This window comes from Panthera onca, chromosome B4 (genome assembly GCF_046562875.1).
Source record: "Panthera onca isolate mPanOnc1 chromosome B4, mPanOnc1 haplotype 2, whole genome shotgun sequence".
Taxonomy (NCBI): Eukaryota; Metazoa; Chordata; class Mammalia; order Carnivora; family Felidae; genus Panthera; species Panthera onca.
The window spans coordinates 28,191,387-28,209,759 of record NC_138345.1 but is presented as its reverse complement, the minus strand read 5'-3'; the positions used below and the strand labels follow the sequence as shown (position 1 = coordinate 28,209,759).

The 18,373-nt window shown below is 34.9% G+C and overlaps 1 protein-coding gene and 1 long non-coding RNA gene across 14 annotated transcripts in view; one reads left to right on the top strand and one right to left on the bottom strand.

The window, feature by feature from the left end:
* The window catches only part of LOC132694968 (uncharacterized), a 39,209-nt gene extending 33,248 nt beyond the window's left edge, over window positions 1-5,961 (top strand). Inside the window, exon 5 of the long non-coding RNA XR_013556915.2 lies at window positions 5,780-5,961. This is a non-coding gene — a long non-coding RNA (uncharacterized LOC132694968). The remainder of the gene's footprint in view (window positions 1-5,779) is intronic.
* The window catches only part of ZEB1 (zinc finger E-box binding homeobox 1), a 272,730-nt gene that overhangs the window by 241,942 nt on the left and 12,415 nt on the right, over window positions 1-18,373 (bottom strand). For 2 of the 13 annotated variants that reach the window (XR_013556913.2, XR_009617587.3), the window contains exon 1: window positions 3,717-3,983. The exons of 7 other annotated variants lie outside the window; for them this stretch is intronic. The gene's annotated coding sequence lies outside the window, so the exon portion shown is untranslated. Of the gene's footprint in view, window positions 1-3,217; window positions 3,323-3,716; window positions 4,004-4,881; window positions 5,395-18,373 lie in introns of those variants that run through there. 4 more of the 13 variants (XR_009617582.3, XR_009617581.3, XR_009617586.3 and 1 more) reach the window with 4 other exon arrangements.

Genomic DNA, 18,373 nt, shown 5'->3' with positions numbered 1-18,373 from the left:
TTTAGAAACCCAATTGCAAAAATGCTCATTTATCAACCTTTTTACTACTACTACTATTTGTGTCTGCTTAATAATTAAGTATCTTAAACTGGCTCAAGAAAACCTTTCTCCACTGGTGATAATGTCATCGCGATGTTTTACAGAAATCTCTAGAAGGTCGTCTGGTTCTTGATAAGCATAGCCGAGTTAGAGTCATATTTCCCTCACAACCATTAATGATGTTTGGTTGCCTAAATTATTAATAGAGATTAAGCCTTTGAATAAAGGCAGAGATAAGGTACTTGTTTCCTGAAAAGAGAAATAATCAGGTTTAATATATGCCCATCACCTTCTCTTTACATATTTGAGATGATGCAGAATTTTTGCCCCCTTTCTCATCACAAAATAATTTACTCTAGAAATACGAAAACACTTTGCCTTTTGTGTGAATGTCTGAATCTTCATTGCTCTCTCTTTTTGGCTTTGACTGAGGCACTTGTAACCTGTAACCCCCACACAGAATGCAACTTCTTTTGAAAAGTTACACACAAATCCTTATACTTTCATTCTCTATTTAAAGTTGTCTGAAAATTGCTATGTCTCAACAGAAGTGTCTATAATTTGACTGGACTAGTATTTTCAGATAAAATACCCAAATAGTAAGCCTAATATCTTGTCCATTTGGTCTAGCTCCCTCCGTGGTCCAGGTGCCTCTGATTCTCCCTGCTTCTGCTTTCCTTTCAGACAAATCATCTGGTAAGACAGAAGCACTGATCCTTGTTTAAGCCCCCTTCCCCTCCCCCCCCCCCCCCCCCACCAATGAGAATCAGAGCTGGGAGAGTACTTAAAATCCATCTAGATTTCTGGTGAGGAAACTGAGGTCCACACAAGTGCTGTTATTAATCCAGATACCCATAATTAGTTTGTGGCACAGCACAGATTAGAAACCGTGTTTTCAGACACCATCTGGTGCTCTCTGCTCCATGTCTTCACCAGCCTCCCAAAAGGATCCTGGAATTCATACTGAAGAGTATAAAATGTGTAAGGCCTTTTGGAAAGCACTTTAGCAATATGTACTGTGAGGCTTAACAGGGTTTGCCCAATAATTCCACTCCTGGGATTCTATCTTGGGATAAACTGTCAGATAAGCTTTATATACAAATATTCTTGTTGGGTATTTATAATCAGAAAAACATTTAAGAACATATGTAGCCAATAATAAGAGGAGGTGGTATATCTACTAAAAGAACTATAATGGAGCAACTGGAAATGTTTATTAAAATTTTACAGTAGTGTTATAAAAGGAACTTTCTTATGTTAAGTGGTGCTGTGTATATGCAGAGGGAGACAACTTAAAAAACTTATGAATGTACGCAAAACAAATGTTCTCAAATCCTTAGTTCTTCATTGAGTGACATTCATTATATTACATTAAGACTGACAAAAATAAGAGAGGAATTTTATTTAAAAGAAGAGATTATAAGGGAGAGAAAATGATCTCCAATAGATACAGCTGCCTTATTTTTAAAAAAAAATTTTTAACGTTTATTTATTTTTTGAGAGACAGAGACAGAGCATGAGCTGGGGAGGGGACAGAGAGAAGGGGGAGTCACAGATTCTGAAGCAGGCTCCAAGCTCTGAGTTGTCGGCACAGAGCCCGATGTGGGGCTCGAACTCATGAACCAGGAGATCATGACCTGAGCCGAAGTCGGATGCTTAACCGACTGAGCCACCCAGACACCCCCAGCTGCCTTGTTTTTCTAATTGGCATTGCACAATTCATTTTCTTTCTCCAGAACTTTATAGGGAACAAAAACCTGCACTGATAATCACTCTAGACTGAAAATAAATTTCCTAGAACCTAAATAAAACCTCAAGACCGTCCTTAAAGCTGAACTTCATTTTACTTAGGAGAATTGGAATGATTATCTTCCAAGTGATTTGAGTAGTATTTTTAAAGTCCTCTATTAACCACTAAATATCCTTTATCAAAGCTTCCAGTGATCTTCAATAGAAGCCTTTCAAACATCTCACTCTTAAAAATGTGTAAATCTTGCCTAATCTTAACCCCAAGTTTGGGGCTGAACTAGAAGACGCAGAGTCTGAGGACAGAAAACCATTCTGTGCATCTATCATCAACCAGACAGTGCAGAAAAAAAAGTGCAAAGGATATTAATATTATTTAAGACTCAAAAGTCTGATAACACACTTATTTATTCTGTAACCTATAGTGAAAGAAGACCTGACAATTGACATTACTGAACATGCATGACATGTGGCAGAAACAGGACACAAATGGGACTTATGTGAATGTTGACAAAAGTTATTAAGCTTGTAAAAGCTTCTTTTTATAATCAGCTAAAGAGACAGTAAAAAATGTTTATTTTTTTTCTAACAAGATTTTGTTCTGTTTTAGTTACTGTTTCACTACTTTCCTCAGTAAGTGCTCTGTTCTTGATTTATCAAGACATATTAGATAAAAACATTCAAATGCCTTATCTATCTCAAAAAGAGAAAAAGGAAAATGGATATGTGGAAGTTCCACTTATATGTTTACTTTTTGCCAAAAGAAATAGTTATCCTCAAACCCATTTAATTTAAGATAGATTATTAAGGACAAATGCTAAAACATCTTAAAAGGCACTGTTTCAGTCACATTTTAAGTAAGAAACTCACATCATTCTATCTTTATTTTGGGTCTAAGGTTTCCATATATCAACAACCCTCTTATACTCTCTTGCCATTTAGTCTCCCTAACTAGGATTCTGAAAAATTGTCTGGTTCCTAAAAATAACCTGAAGTAGCTGAAACACCCACGTTGGCAAGAAATTTCCCATAATTCCTATTTGTAGGAAGGTCAGAGTCTCTCACACAAGTCACTGAACAGTGTTTCTTCTGAAATAAAGTGGCTGAGGTAGAGTGAACAAACTGTAAAGTTAACTAGTAGTTCTGTCATATAGTCCCCTGTAACCTCCTCACATTTTAACAATGACTGTTCCCACTTTTAAACAACTAAACCCAGTAAGGAAATTGTACCTTCCACCTCTAACTAGCTCTGTGAACTACACCAAATCACGTAACTTTCTGAGCTTCTCAGTTCCTTCTATAAAATGACCAGACCAAATGGGTTTCTTTAACTCCCTTTCCAATTTAAAAATCTGTATTTCATTTCTCTCAGTCTTTTTCAAATCCTTTTCAAAAGTGGTAAGGCACTTGGAGTAAAAGAAAACATTCTCACCTTTCTGCGACAGCCTGCACAGAAAAGTTTTCTGGGCTTTCCCAGCATTTTCAAAAACCTCCTGAAGATCTAGAGAAGTTGATTTCCCTGGTAACATGATGATTCCTATAAATGAATAAGGTTGTCTCTGCTAAAAACCTTTGATCACTCTCCTTGTAGGCTACTAGTCACTAAGGTCTTCTGCTTAGTCAAGATAAATACCATTACCTGTAATAGGGTTTCTCTCCCATATAAGGTGTTAAGATTTTGTTTTGTTTTGTCTTTATACATTTTTGGGAAACATCAAAGCTTCTGGAAAGTAGTTTTGTATAGCTGGACAACCTATAGCACACTGGGTCTATATTCACCATATTAGCTAAAGAATGTGACAAACTCTGAGAAAAAATTAATTTTAGGTTATCAGTCTACTTTACTGTAACTGAAACAATTCTCAAGGGTAAAATTAATGTTTCTATTTTAAACAGCCTTAATGGAACTTATTACATTATATAATACAAACCTCCAAAACTGTTTTCATATATCACAATGTCTGCTTTAATCTTCAGCTAAATGAATTTATAGATAAATGGAGTGACTTCAAAGCCCTGTAAATGAAAAGACCAGTCAACAAAAATGCCTAAATCGTTTAGTGAAATGCTTGTGGATTTGTATATTTAACATGTTACTGGTTAATCTTGGCTTAACCACCTCCACAACTCACTTCTCCCCCCACCAAATTATTAAAATCCAAACACTTTCTTTTGGTAGAAAAATCTTCTATCTTCGAGTAAAGTCTAGACAGATCTTTAAATACTTTGATTTTCTATGTTCTACAATATTAAAATTATTGGACATCACCTCCTGTAATACTTTTCATTAATTTAAGTTTCTATATTTCTTTATTAAATCTGTTAAAAGACCATATAATCACTAAGCACTGATTCAGTAAAACAACCAAAAAAAAAATTAGTTAAGTTTTCAACCATTCCATAACTCCAGCTCAGTATTTTCCAAATAACCCTGAAAAAGCCTAAATGTCCAAGTTAGCAAGAAATTTCCTACAATCCTCATCTAAAAGGCGGTAAGGGTCTTTTCACGCCAGGCGCTGAATGGAGCTTTTCTTCTGAAACAAAGTGCCTGAGGTACAGAGAACAAACTGTAAAGGTAACTGGTTCTTTTGTCATATGATTCCCTACAACCTTCTCATATTTTAACAATTAATGACTGTTCACGGCTCCTAATCAATTATAACCAGTAAGATTTAGTAGCTTCTGCTACTAAAAGTCATGTGAACTTAAGCATTTTCTTAATTTTCAAACAGATTATCAGAACCTGAGAAAGTTAAAAAGAATAAGATCTGCAAATTTTCAATTTTCATTACTGTAAAACTGAAATACTAACTTAATACTAAATATTTACTTAAGTATATTTAAGTACACATTTTCTATTTTAGAGTTGACAAAATTTATACAGAAAAGCATAATTAATACATACTATACACATACTTGAACACATGAAAAACCTCGTATGATATTAACTACTATGAGACAATCTACTCTTATTTACTGATAACGGAAAAGTGAGATATTTCCAAATACAGTGCCTTGATTTAATTTGTCAGTTAATGTGCCTATAACAGGGTACTTGGATCAAATGGGAACCAGAAGTACCAACCAGGAACCCACCTAATCTGCTTTTATTAATGTACGGAAATCAATAGGGCCCAGTGAGGCTGCAGGGAAAGTATGAAGCAGACGGCAAGTCCACCTCCATTCGCACCTTCTCAGAAAGGACTGTCACCCCAGCCCCCAACAAATCTCTATAACAGAAAAAGATAAACGGGATTATGCCAGGTTGACCCCAAGCTTTGTTCTCCTCCTCAAGACACATTCAACAAAAAAGATCTAAACACACATCTGATTTGACAAGCATTTAGGTTTACAAAGAAGGAGGTGAAAGTGAAATCATACTTGATGCATTCATGGGTTCTGTGTCAAAGGTCATGTAGCAGTATTTCGGTGGCTGCTTACTAAGATCTGAAGTGGGCAAAGCATGGAGAACCACAAAACATAGTATATCCGCTCTAAAAGGCACCTTGGAAATCATCTCTTCCAACCTCTTCATTGTACAAACATACTATAAGATATTTGATTAACTGTGAATTTCCTAACAGCTCTTCAGAGGGTGATACTTATTTGTGGGAAAGACACATACATATACCCACAAAAAGATCAGCAGGTACAACTATACAATGGCAAAATGAAAAATTCTTTAATTCCAAGTCTATGCTTTAATATAAGTAATTAAATTTTTGGTTTAACACACTCTTATATACTGGGTTTTTATGTTTTTCTGAAGGAAAATACTCAAGGACAGAAATTACAATGCTATCAGAATATATGAAAAAAAATTAGAGCCTTTTAAAGTAAATAAAATAGGAGATTGAATAATCTTTTTAAAATGAAACAGAATTGATTGTTCAAACATTGATTCAAACATTCTGAAAATGTTCAACTTAAAATGTTAACCATAATTTAGTGCTAAAATAAATTTTACTTTTTTCTCTGCCACAATGTAATGTAGAAAGAAAGCTCTGAAGAGAAACAAAAGCATTCAAAAAGAGACTTGGGGGCAGGGGAGGGTAAAAGGGTCAGCAAGAGAACTGGGAACAAATGACAATGCACTGGGCAGTGCAGAAGATTTAGAAGAGCAAGTGAATTTTGTTTTTATCATCTTTGGGATGTGTACTCAACAGCTACCAAACAAAAAGCGGTGAAGCCGTGCTGCTATGAATTAAAAAATTTAGCTCTACTACTCTATTAAGAAAAGCGTGGAAGATTTTTTTGTAGAGGACAAATGTAACACAGAGAATTCAATCTTAAGTGTGGCTGCAATACCAGGCAAAATTTTAAACATTTGTATTTATATTCTGAGTACTTTCAAAGTTTTCCAATAAGATTATCCAAATGACATTCATCTATTCCACTATTGTTCCTCATCTACACATCTCCATGTAACACCTCTTTATTTATTAAAGACTGTGTATCATAATCTTCCTTTCTACCCAAACTCTATTGTATCCTTAGAATCTTTCAACATCTACAAATACACCCACAGAACTTCAACAATGAACATCTTCTACTCAACTCTATTCCTAAGACCTGACCCTTTGTCGTCACCCAGAACAATCTCCAACTCAACAAACTGTAAACGCCAACATGGAACTCTCTGACAAGACTTCCTCTTCTATATCTCCCTGCCTTCATTTCTACTATACCCCATAGAGTGCTTCAGTCCTAGAATCCCTCAGGTTTTTGACCAGCTCCCTCTCCTAGACTCATGTCCTTCCCTACTACCTCTGCCACTAAATAGCATTAATTAATTAACCTCTCCTTACTCAGTTTCCATATCTGTATAATAATGTTCTTTATGCTTATTCAGCAAGCATTTGAGCCCATTCTGTATTACAGGCACTGAGAATACAGACAGACTATAAAATAAACCTCCTGGCTTCATGGAACTTACATTCTAGGACTGAGGTTTTACCAGGCTGGTTGCGAGGATTAAATGAGTAAATATTTATAAAGAATAATGCATAGCACGTAATATGCAACATTTGTCATAGTTTATCATCTAAACTGCTCTAAATTCAACACCTTAATTTCCCTAAACTCATAACTTTTCACTGTACCAGCCTGGTAAAATCTCAGTCTTAGACTAATACTACATTCTGATCTCCATCACTTACTTAGGCTATAGAAGGCATCTAAGCAAATCACATCTATATTGAGTTGTTCCGTTAAAAGTGTGTAGTTTCTAGTCTCAGCTGGCTGAGATCCACAAGCTGGCTCAATGATTCTTTCATCTGTTTTTGGTTAGCTCCTTCTTTCCTTTGTAGGGCTTCTTTCTCTCTGATTGACTCTGAAACCTTTATGCTCCCCAAGATCTTGTCTTTTGCCTTCTTTTATTTTCTTCTCAGCCCATTTACTCTCCTATATATGGTCCCATGGTTTCTATCCCAGAGTCCCCAGTCACATCCCACAGCATCAGATTCAAAAGGTCAATTGCCTTGTTAGACCTCCCACACTAGATATTTTACTACCATCTCAAAATACCCTACACTAATCTCCTTACCTTCTAAATTGATTCTTACTCATGTATTTTCTCTTTGTTTGGTATCATTATTATCCATGCACTTGCCCCAGCTAGGAACTCTGGACTTAAACTTGTCTACTTCTCCCCCATTGGCCATTTCTAAGTACCAAGTTCTAATGAATTTACAATTTACCAACAACAAATGTAAGGAGTCCGAAATCTGTTCCCTTTTCTCCATTTCTATCAACACAGCCCACTTTAAGCCCCCATCAGCTCTTGTTTAGCCAACTATTTCATAAATGCCTTCCCTGCCTCCAATCTTTTCCCCTTAACTTTATCATTCACAACAGCTACCAGAGTATTCTATTAAACCTAACTACAACCAAATCAGGTCCCTGCTTAAAAGTCTTCAATGGCTTCCCAAAGCCTAGAAAGAGACAGAAATTCAAGATCCTAAACATGGCATAAAAATCCCTCCATAATCTGGTTCCATACCTCTCCATCATTCTTTTTTAACTTTTTTTTTAACTTATTTATTTATTTATTTATTTTTGAGACAGAGAGAGACAGAGCATGAATGGGGGAGGGGCAGAGAGAGAGGGAGACACAGAATTGGAAGCAGGCTCCAGGCTCTGAGCCATCAGCCCAGAGCCTGACGCGGGGCTTGAACCCATGGACCATGAGATCGTGACCTGAGCTGAAGTCGGATGCTTAACCGACTGAGCCACCCAGGTGCCCCTCAATCATTCTTTTTTTAATGTTTACTTATTTTTGAAGGAGAGAGAGAACGTGGGGGGGGGGGGCAGAGAGAGACACACACACAGAATCCAAAGCAGGCTCTGGGCTTTGAGCTGTCAGCACAGAGCCCAATATGGGGCTCGAACCCAAGAACCGTGAGATCATGACCTGAGCCGAAGTTGGACGCTCAACCGTTCAACACTGAGCCACCCAGGTGCCCCCCCCCCCGCCCCGCATTGTTCTCTGTCCCTTATCTATACTCCTACAACACACATATGCTTATACTTCCAGAATACGTCATGATGTTTCTTACCAATGTGCCTTTGCTCTTGTCCTCCCCTAGTTGGTCCTCTGCTCCCATTCGCATTTCCCTCACCTCTGTTTTTCCCTCTCTGTCTCTTTCTCTGATCCTTTAACATGTAGTTCAGACATGATCTCTTCCCTTAATGCTTTCTTTGATCATTCTTCCCACTTCTCTACATTACAGTGACTGTACTGTACTACAGTATCTGTTTTTGTGATTCCATCCATATCTGAGCTCTGTAAGTGCAGAACCCCGGTTTTATCCAACGCTGTATCCCTAGAAATTAGCACAGTGACTACAGCACAGTAGGCCATCATTAAATGTTTGTTACGTTATACTAGCTTATCGCATGCCAAGAATAAGTCATCAAGTACCAAATGTAAAATTATACAAAACTGAAAATGAAAAGTTAGGTGATTTACTTATCTTTTCTGATTGTTAAGTGCTATTACTAAAATGTTATCACTGGGTCTCAAAGATTAGCTACTGCTCCATCCAACAAAAACTAGACTTTTTAAATTGCTATAGTTTATCCTCCAAATGGTTCAAGTGTGTACTGAAAGAGTAAGTTAATAACTTATAAAATGTATTCCTAAGTATTCTGATATCGGAAAGGTATCGTGTGCCAAAGGCAGGATGTACTTGGTAGAGAAAGGGAGTGACAACATGGAGACTTGCAGCCACAGATTAGATAATGTGACCATACTAGAGGACTCATTTGACCCAATTTTAAAGGAAAAACAATTAATACAAATTCCTCTAGTCCTTAAATTAACACACACAAATAAATAAAAAGATATAATCAAGAAATACTGCTCACTTTCTGAGAAACATTTCATGAAGGTATTGCCCAAAATCTTGAAGGCTATTTCATGAAGCAATAGGGTATAATATACTCCCTATGTTGAGATGGATTAATATAAAATAATTTAAAATATGATATATTATATGACATAGCCTTCCTGGTTGAGAAGTGGGCAAAACAAATACCAGATGTGGATGGAACATTGTTATAATTACCCAGAATTCTTTGTGAGCATCTCAAATTACCTAAAGAGCTATAAACTGGTGTAGATTCATATGTGTTCTTAAAAAATAAGTATCTTTCTTCAACTGCAAGAGCTTTCTTTATTTAAATGTAAATAACTGCTTTAAATATGCTACATATATGCTTAATCTTACAAAATAAAAACAGGCCACTAAAGTAAATTAAGTAGGAAATACTGTCTCTTTGAAGAATCTCTGAAAGTGTACTTAGGCCATTATACAGAGTTGCAGCTCTAAAGGAAAAATCAGTAACAGTCATGTGTTTTGACTGATAAAACCATGCATCACTGAAAGTTAGGCTATCTGAAGTAGCTGACAAAAAGCCACACACAAAAAGCTGAAATTTTTAGAGACAATATGTATCATGAGCATATAGCTATATAGAGTGAGTTCTCTTAAGAACCTCTAAAGTAAAGGCTCCAAGTAGGAATAGGAGTTGACCCATGGAAAGACTTCCATGTAGTTACAAAACCTTGAATTTATATAGAAATTTCTGTAAGCTAACATCACATTCTCAAAAAAGTCTGACCCTCAATGGTAAAGAGCCATAGCTCTAAAGGATTTGTCTGATTCTTCTCTCTTTACCCCTGGGGCTTCTTCATAAATCACAATTGTCTAATTTTCTCTACCCGCAGTCTATTTTACTATAGGAATTTTCCAAAAGTATTATGTCAACATCCTTGAACGTTGCTTTCCTAAATGAATACATGCTCCTGTTAAACTTTCTGATTTTTTTTTTAAATTAATGTTTATTTTTGAGAGAGAGAGAGAAAGAGACAGAGCACAAGCAAGGGAGGGGCAGAGAGAGGCGGGGACACAATCTGAAACAGGCTCCAGGTTCTAAGCTGTCAGCACAGAATTTGACACGGGGCTCGACCCCATGAACTATGAGATCACGACCTGAGCCGAAGTCTGACACTTAATCGACTCAGCCACCCGGGCATCCCTAAACTTTCTGATTTTAAATTATGACTCCATGAACTTACCTTAAGAATAAGAAAGAGAGATCACTATCATCATTTATGTATATGGTCATATCTGCAATTAGACTAACAGGTACTCTTACCTATATACTTTTCTCATCCCATGAATATATGGACATAAGTTTCATTTAAGAGTAAAAATTAAAACAGTGTTGAAAAATATATCAATTGCGGATATTATTTTTTACATTCTTGCATAAAAGAAAGGGAATTACATAATCATTTCATCATTGTATGACAATATACTAGCAACCTTTAAAAACAGTATCCTATTTATTAAAGAATATTAAAAAAGATGGCATATTCCCCTTAGAGATCTACTTCATATTGTCTTTTACGGCTTAGAAGTTAAATGCACAGTATGGAGCCAGGATGCCTACATTTGAATACAAGCTCCCTTTGTGACCTGAGACAACCAGGTCTCTCTGTGCCTTAGTTTCCACACCAATACTATAAGGAAACAGTATTTTCCTCATAGGGTTTTCATGCAGATTAAATGAGTTAATATTTTTAAAGTGCTTTGAATAGCGACTGACATAGAAACACTATTGTTTGATAAATAAAACAAAATGGTAATATCCTGAAACAAAATGTTATGCCCACAAATGCATTGTAAGAATAAAAGGTATCATATATGTTTTAAGTTAGAAAAAATATAAGGTAAGGCAATACTCTTCTCAAACTTCTTAAAATGTGGCCAATAAATAGGAAATCTATGAAGGCACAAAACCATATACATTTAGTGCTTAGAAAAATGTAAAAAAATTAAAATTGTCTATACGCCTTGAAACAAACTAATACATCATGTAGTATCTCACAACCAGGGATAGAAATTATTATGCTCTATTAAATACAAAAGTAGTATTAAAAAACAGCCCCGAAACTGACTACATTTGAGAATTCACAGAGGTTAAATATAGGTCTTTAGGAAACATACAGCAAATACCGCATTCTCCCCCAAATTATTCACCTTTTATTTTCCAGTTACTATTTTCAATTATTATCAGTAAATATTATTATCATTACTCTTACCTCTTGTATGTATTCTGTGTTCCTCCCCAAACTCATGTTATTCACTCATCCCTAAATTTTATATTTATAATTTCCTTTAGAGCTGTACTATATTTGTATTCTTAAACAATCTATTATTTCATTTTTGATGTTCTTGAATTTTATATTAATGGAACAATGTTGTATACTCTTCTATGATTTTTTCCAATGTTATATTCCTGAGATCTCAGACCCAAGTTGCTGGAATTCATTCATTTTCAGAATTGTCCAACATTCCATTGAATGAATATACTACTACTCATCCTACTACTGATAGATATTTGAGTTGTTTTTGGTGTTGTTTTATTATTACGAACAGTGCTATATTAACAACTATATACATCACTTGATCATCTGTATAAAGGTTTCTCTAAGACATATTTAGGAACAGAGATATGAATCACAGTGTATGGGCATCTTCAACTTTATTTAACAATGCCACTTTTTTCCTGCTGGGTGTACCACTTACGTTACCACCTGAACTGCCTAAGTGTTCCAGTTGCTCCATACTCATGTGAACCGCAATACCATTTGGCCTTGAATTTTTGAAAATCTAGGAGGCATGAAACCTTTTCACCGTGGTTTTACTTTGCATTTCTCTGATTACAAATGAGGTTCACTATCTTATGTTTATTGGCCAAATGAGTTTATTTTTTTATGAAGTACACATTCAACTCCTTTACCCAGTTTTCTATTAAGTTATTATTTTTATTTTACTGTGTGGAAGATGTTTATATGTACTAAATATTAATCCCCACTCTGTGGTATCTATTGGTGAAATAAATTATTAATTTTGGTTAAGTTATATTTGTCAATCTTTTGCATTCTGTGTTTTATGCATTTTTATCTTATTCAAAATCATGAAAACATTCTCCTCTATTATCTTTAGAAAGTGTTAGTTTTACCGTAACTATATATTTACCTTACCTATAGATTCATATCTATAATCCAGTTCAACTAACTTCTCTAAATAATATGAGATAGTGGCCCAACTCATTTTTTGCCACTTAATTAACCAACTACCTCAATTATTGAAAGAACTGTTTCCACTGACTGGCAATGCCAATGCCATTAAAGATAAAGTTTCTTATTAAAGCATTTCTCTTGGGGCGCCTGGGGGTCAGACTCTTGGTTTTGGCTCAGGCCATGATCTCACAGTTCATGAGTTTGAGCACCACAACAGGCTCTGTGCTGGCGGTGTGGAGCCTGCTTGGGATTCTCTCTCTCTACCCCTCCCCCACTTGCTCTCTCTCAAAATAAATAAATTAAAAAAAATTTTTAATTAAAAAATATTTTTCAGGGTGCCTGGGCGGCTTAGTTGGTTGAGCGTCCGACTTCAGCTCAGGTCATGATCTTGCAGTTTGTGAGTTCGAGCTCTGTGTCAGGCTCTGTGCTGACAGCTTAGAGCCTGGAGCCTGCTTCAAATTCTGTATCTCCCACTCTCTCTGACCCTCCCCTGCTTGCACTCTGTCTCTCTCTCTCTCTCTCTCTCAAAAATAAACATTAAAAAAAATGAGAAAAATATTTTTCTTTGTGAGAATATTTGTCCTTTATAAGACTATTCAATTGTCTATTCCTTCTTGAGCTAATATGAGCTATGTTTTTCTAGGCATTTGTCTATCTGATATAAGCTTTCAACTGTACTAGCAAAAAGATGACTATTCGTGAAACATCTGTAGTAACATCCCCTTTTTCATTCAAGACAGTGCTTTGTGATTTCTTCTCCCTTGATTAATCTTGCCAAGTTTTAAATTTTTTTAGTCCTTTCAAATAATCTATTTTTAGCTTCATTGTTTCCTCTCTGATTTACTTTTATTTTCTATTTCATTAATTTATATTTACTTTTTGCTTCAATTAGGGGAGTATTCTTTTAGTCACCTCTGATTTTTAAGAATACAGTTGTTTTTCTGCATTTATTCCTTTAATGTAAGCATTAAAGTCATACATTTCCATAAAGTATCAGCTTAGTTTATCACACAAGTTCTGATATATAATATTTTACTACTGTTAAATTACATTTTCTAATATACATTAAAAGTTTTTCCTTAACCCAAGAGTTATCTGTAAATAATACATCTCAATTTCCAAACATACAAGAAAATTATGGTGTTAACTTACGGTTAATGTCATTTTAAACAGAGAAACAAGTATAATGCCAATCCACTGAAATTGTAAAAACTGGCTGTATTTGACCAGAATGTTATCAATTTTTGTAAATATCTCTTACGTGCTTTTAAAGTTTTTAAAAATATTATGAGATGCAGTGTTCCCTAAATGTCCATTACAGCAAGCTTTTAAATCTTGTTATTAAAATTGTTTATATTTTTTATTTTTCTCTGCTTATTGCAATATTTACTAAGAAAGATGATTTTAAATAATTCACAATGCTGATTATTTGCGTATTGCTTCTATGGTCCTATTTTTTTGCTTAATATATTTTCTAAGTATATTATCAGGTACATACCAATTTAGAATTATCATTCCGTTTACTATTATTTAGTGACCCTTACTCTCTAGGGTAGTTTTTCCACAAAGCCAACTTTAGATGATATTAATGTAAGCATGTAACACAACCTCTTTATTGTAAAGTGTATCTTTTTACATGCTTTCTATTTTCAAGTTTTCTATATCTTTTTAATGGTATGTTTTTTTATAAGTAGTATGCATCTAGATTTTGTCATTTTATCCAATCTGGCAATCAGCTTCTGTTAACTGGAGCATTTTGTCAGTTTTTATGTATGAATTACTAATACATTTGCATCTAATACTAATCTCATTTTGTGCTTTTCACTTGTCTTTTTTCTATGTTTTTTTCTCCTTTTCCTTCCTTTTTTTCTTTCTTTTTCATTTTTTCTCATTCTATTTCCCTCCTCTACTGGTTTGAAAAATATACATACTATTTCCAGATTTTCATTTCTTGTATCAGAATTTTAACATGAATCACAGCTTACCAAAATCTACAGCTAATTAATACTTTTACCCTCCTTCCAGGTTTTATACAGTGTTTTTCTATACCTACCCATATTTACCACTTCCTATATTCTTTATCTTTACATCTCAGACCTTCCATCAGTAACCACTTTCCTCATCTGTGAGGCTATGGTGATCAGAAACTCAGAGAACATAATGGCAGAAGTAGGACCACTACTGTTACCTGACTTCCGACTCAACCAAATACACTAGGGCAGATGGAAATCCCCAACCTCTAGACAACTCAGGTGAACACGAACAAGATGGACGTTAGTGTGACCATGAAACCTTAAAATACCTAACACCTTGCTTCCTCCACATATTAGACTCTTAATATAATAGACACTCAAAATCTGCCTCTGCCTTACTTTTCTGAACCATTTTTGAAGTTGGTACAGTAAAACTCCACATCTATCTATAATGAAAATAAAAGGATGATGCTCCCTGACCCCAAAAATCAGCTTGATGTGGCAGAAATTTAAATTACATTGCATTTTATGACCATTAAGTTTTATTATTGTAACACATAATATGTAAGTTAAGCATATAAAGTACAAATAAATACTAGTAAAATAAGGTTAAGTTTTAAAGTTTTGATTAAAAACATTTAGTACATAACATAAAGAACACAAAAGCCCCTTAAGATACAAATTAGGGCACATGTAAAATATTTAGAAAGCTAGTATATAAATAAGACATCACTTTTACATAAAAATTATTAACTTAGAGGTCGAAATATGATAAAGTGTATTTCTGCAGCACTTGGTCTAAAAAAAAAAGCATGGTCTTTTATCTGTGCATCTTGTAACATATAGTGTAACTCCCAAAAAGGCTTGGATGCTTTTGTTCAACAAGAAAAATATGTATCAGGCCTACAGTTATTTGCAAGGAGAAATATTCAGGTAACTAAAGTTTTATTTTATTTGGAATCTGAAGTTTTGTAGATGCCTAGTTATTTCTTTTATTTTTTTTTATTTTGTTTTTAATTTTTTTTTTTAACGTTTTATTTATTTTTGAGACGGAGAGACAGAGCATGTACGGGGGAGGGTCAGAGAGAGGGAGACACAGAATCTGAAACAGGCTCCAGGCTCCGAGCTGTCAGCACAGAGCCTGACGCGGGGCTCGAACTCACGGACCGCGAGATCATGACCTGAGCTGAAGTCGGCTGCCCAACCGACTGAGCCACCCAGGCGCTCCGATGCCTAGTTATTTCAATGCAAACAATATAATAGCCAGCTTACTTATTAGTCTCTTTTATCATAGCCAATCAGGTACCAGAGATCATGCCAGCCAAAAGAATGACAAAGATTTTCTAACTGTATTTATTAAATATCTGTAACAGAGAACTGATATCAAAGTACATATAACAGGTTCCATAAGATGGAGCTCTACACAGAACCATTAAGTGCCAGAAATAACCCAGAAACTTGTCTACTATTAATAAACTCAAAGGATTTTACATGTATGGAGAGCCATACTTAATGGCAGTAATACCGTCTTATTCCATGGGACTATAAGTATACAACACATCTCTATGAGCTGTGACTTAATGATTTGGAAAAAGGAAAAATAAGTGAAAACATAATTCCTTATAATAGTGCAGAGTTCAGAATAGGAACCCACTCTAACCAAGGCCACTTTTGCTTGTAGTAAAGTTTTGCAATGATACTGATGATAATGGTAGAAGCAGTGTGGTGGCAGCGCCATTTTAGAGCAATTACTATGTGCGTCTATTATCATTATAGTATATGTAAGCAAAAACTTAGGAAAGCAAAACAAATCAGCTTATACTTCTACAGTTTTTCATACTTTTAGTAAAGCATGTATATTCTTGAATTTTTAATCATTTAAAATTTAATACATAAAGAAAATAAGATGATGAATTATATAATTATAATCAAGTCATCCCCTGCTTCAAGACCTTTGGCAAGTCCTCAACATTTCCAAGACAGAATCCAATGATGGCAATATAAAGCTGGGTTGTTTTTTTTTTCCATTTGCTTCCTAACTAATTCTCCAGCTTTATGTTTAGCCATTTCTCTACTCACCCCAGAGAGTTCAACCAAACCTGTGACTCGCATGTGACAATATATGTGTATGTGTGTCATATGCTTTTGCACATACTGTTTTCCCTATCTGGAGTATTATTTTCCACATTTTCACTAAGATAATCCACACGAATCCTTTAAGATTTGGCCATCCCCTCTATGCATATGGAACAGAATATCACATCAGATACCAAACTATATTCTAAAGGTTTGTTTTCTTGTCCCCCCCCGCCACCTAGTATACTTTAAGCTCTTTAAGGTAAGAAACTGCATTTTTCATCTTTAGAGTCTTATTGCCTAGCACACAGCAATCCATCATATTCATTTTACAGATGAAAAAACTTAGGCCAAATAAATTAAATTATTTTCCCAATTTCATAGGCCAGTTAATGGCAGATTTAATATTAAAGACTTCTATCTAAGACTTCTATCTCCTAGTTCAATGCTCTTTCCATAAATGCACCTACAGATACCAGATCAGAAGGAATTATGTCATTAATATCTAGAATGTTTAAGGCAGATACACAGCTAAATGGAGTATAAAAAAGTGAGTCCCTTAAAAACAAAAATAAGACACAAGTTAATGATGATGGATTTTCAAGGAATAGGAATAGGTGATAACAAAGAAATAGAAAAGTCAGAAAAATGCTATCTTAAAAATAATAATTACATGGGAGCTATTTCAGTTACATATACATTTTTTTAGGACAAGAAAAAGATAAATATGAATAATTAAATAAATATATCTGCAATCAGCTCATCAAATTTCAAAGGAACTATTTTTTTTCCTTAGCCATAACAAAATGAAGAGTAAAGTATGCAGCTAAAAAAGATCAAGCATTTATGCCAAGATAATGGGCATAATAATAATTTATGCCAAGGTAGAGGAAAGTAGCTTTATTTGGTATATAAGTTACCTTTTATTGGGGAAAAAAGGTGAAGGAAGTAATATTTCAACTTAAATGAAAAATCACCAATTTAGGAAGAATGGACTGAAAGGGATTAGGGAAAGCATTTTATTTTTTATTTTTTTCAATACAATTTATTGTCAAATTAGCTAACATACAGTATGTAAAGTATGCTCTTGGTTTCTGGGGTAGATTCCCATGGTTCACCGCGTACACACAACACCCAGCGCTCATCCCAACAAGTGCCCTCCTCAATACTCATCACCCAAGGGAAAACATTTTAAAGAAGAAATATCTGAGATGAATTACTGTCCACCTTTCAAATATCCCAGAAAATAAGAGGCAGTAAATAAGGAAATAGATTTCAGGTAGAAGGAGCAAAAGTATATTCAATGCATGAAGGGGAAAACAGCCTGTAGATATAGGAATCTATCAGTAAAAAGAAAGGAAATGGTCAGCAGACAGAAGAAACAGCAGGGGCAGGATTATAAATCAGAGCTTTGTATGTCATGCAAAGAATCTTGGTTTTATCTAGTAAGTTAATAAAGATCCAGGGAAAGCATCTGATTGGGAGAATGATTAAATCAGCTGATTTTTACAAAGATAACTTTGGCAGCAGCCTGCATGGCAAAGAAGAGTAGAGACAAACAATAGCCTAGTATAAGAGTCTGCATGAGAAATGAGGACCCTAAAGCAACAGAAATAGAAATGGAGAGGAAAAGACTGTATTGAAAGATACTCAGGGTAGAGAACTGGCAGATCTGGTGATTACCAGGTTATGAGAGGAAAGGTTAACCCTAGGCTTTAAGTCGAATGTAATACATTGGCAGTGGCACTAAAAATTTGTGAATATAGAAGGAAAGCAAGACTTGATAGGAAATAAATTAGTTCAACTGTGGACTTGTGAAATTTGACAGTCACGTAGGATATAAAGGTGGAAAAGTTACACAGACAACTGTAGACATATTTAGAACTCAATGTAGTTCTTGGCAAAAGATAAAGATTTTGAAAATATCAGCATATAGGTGGTTGCT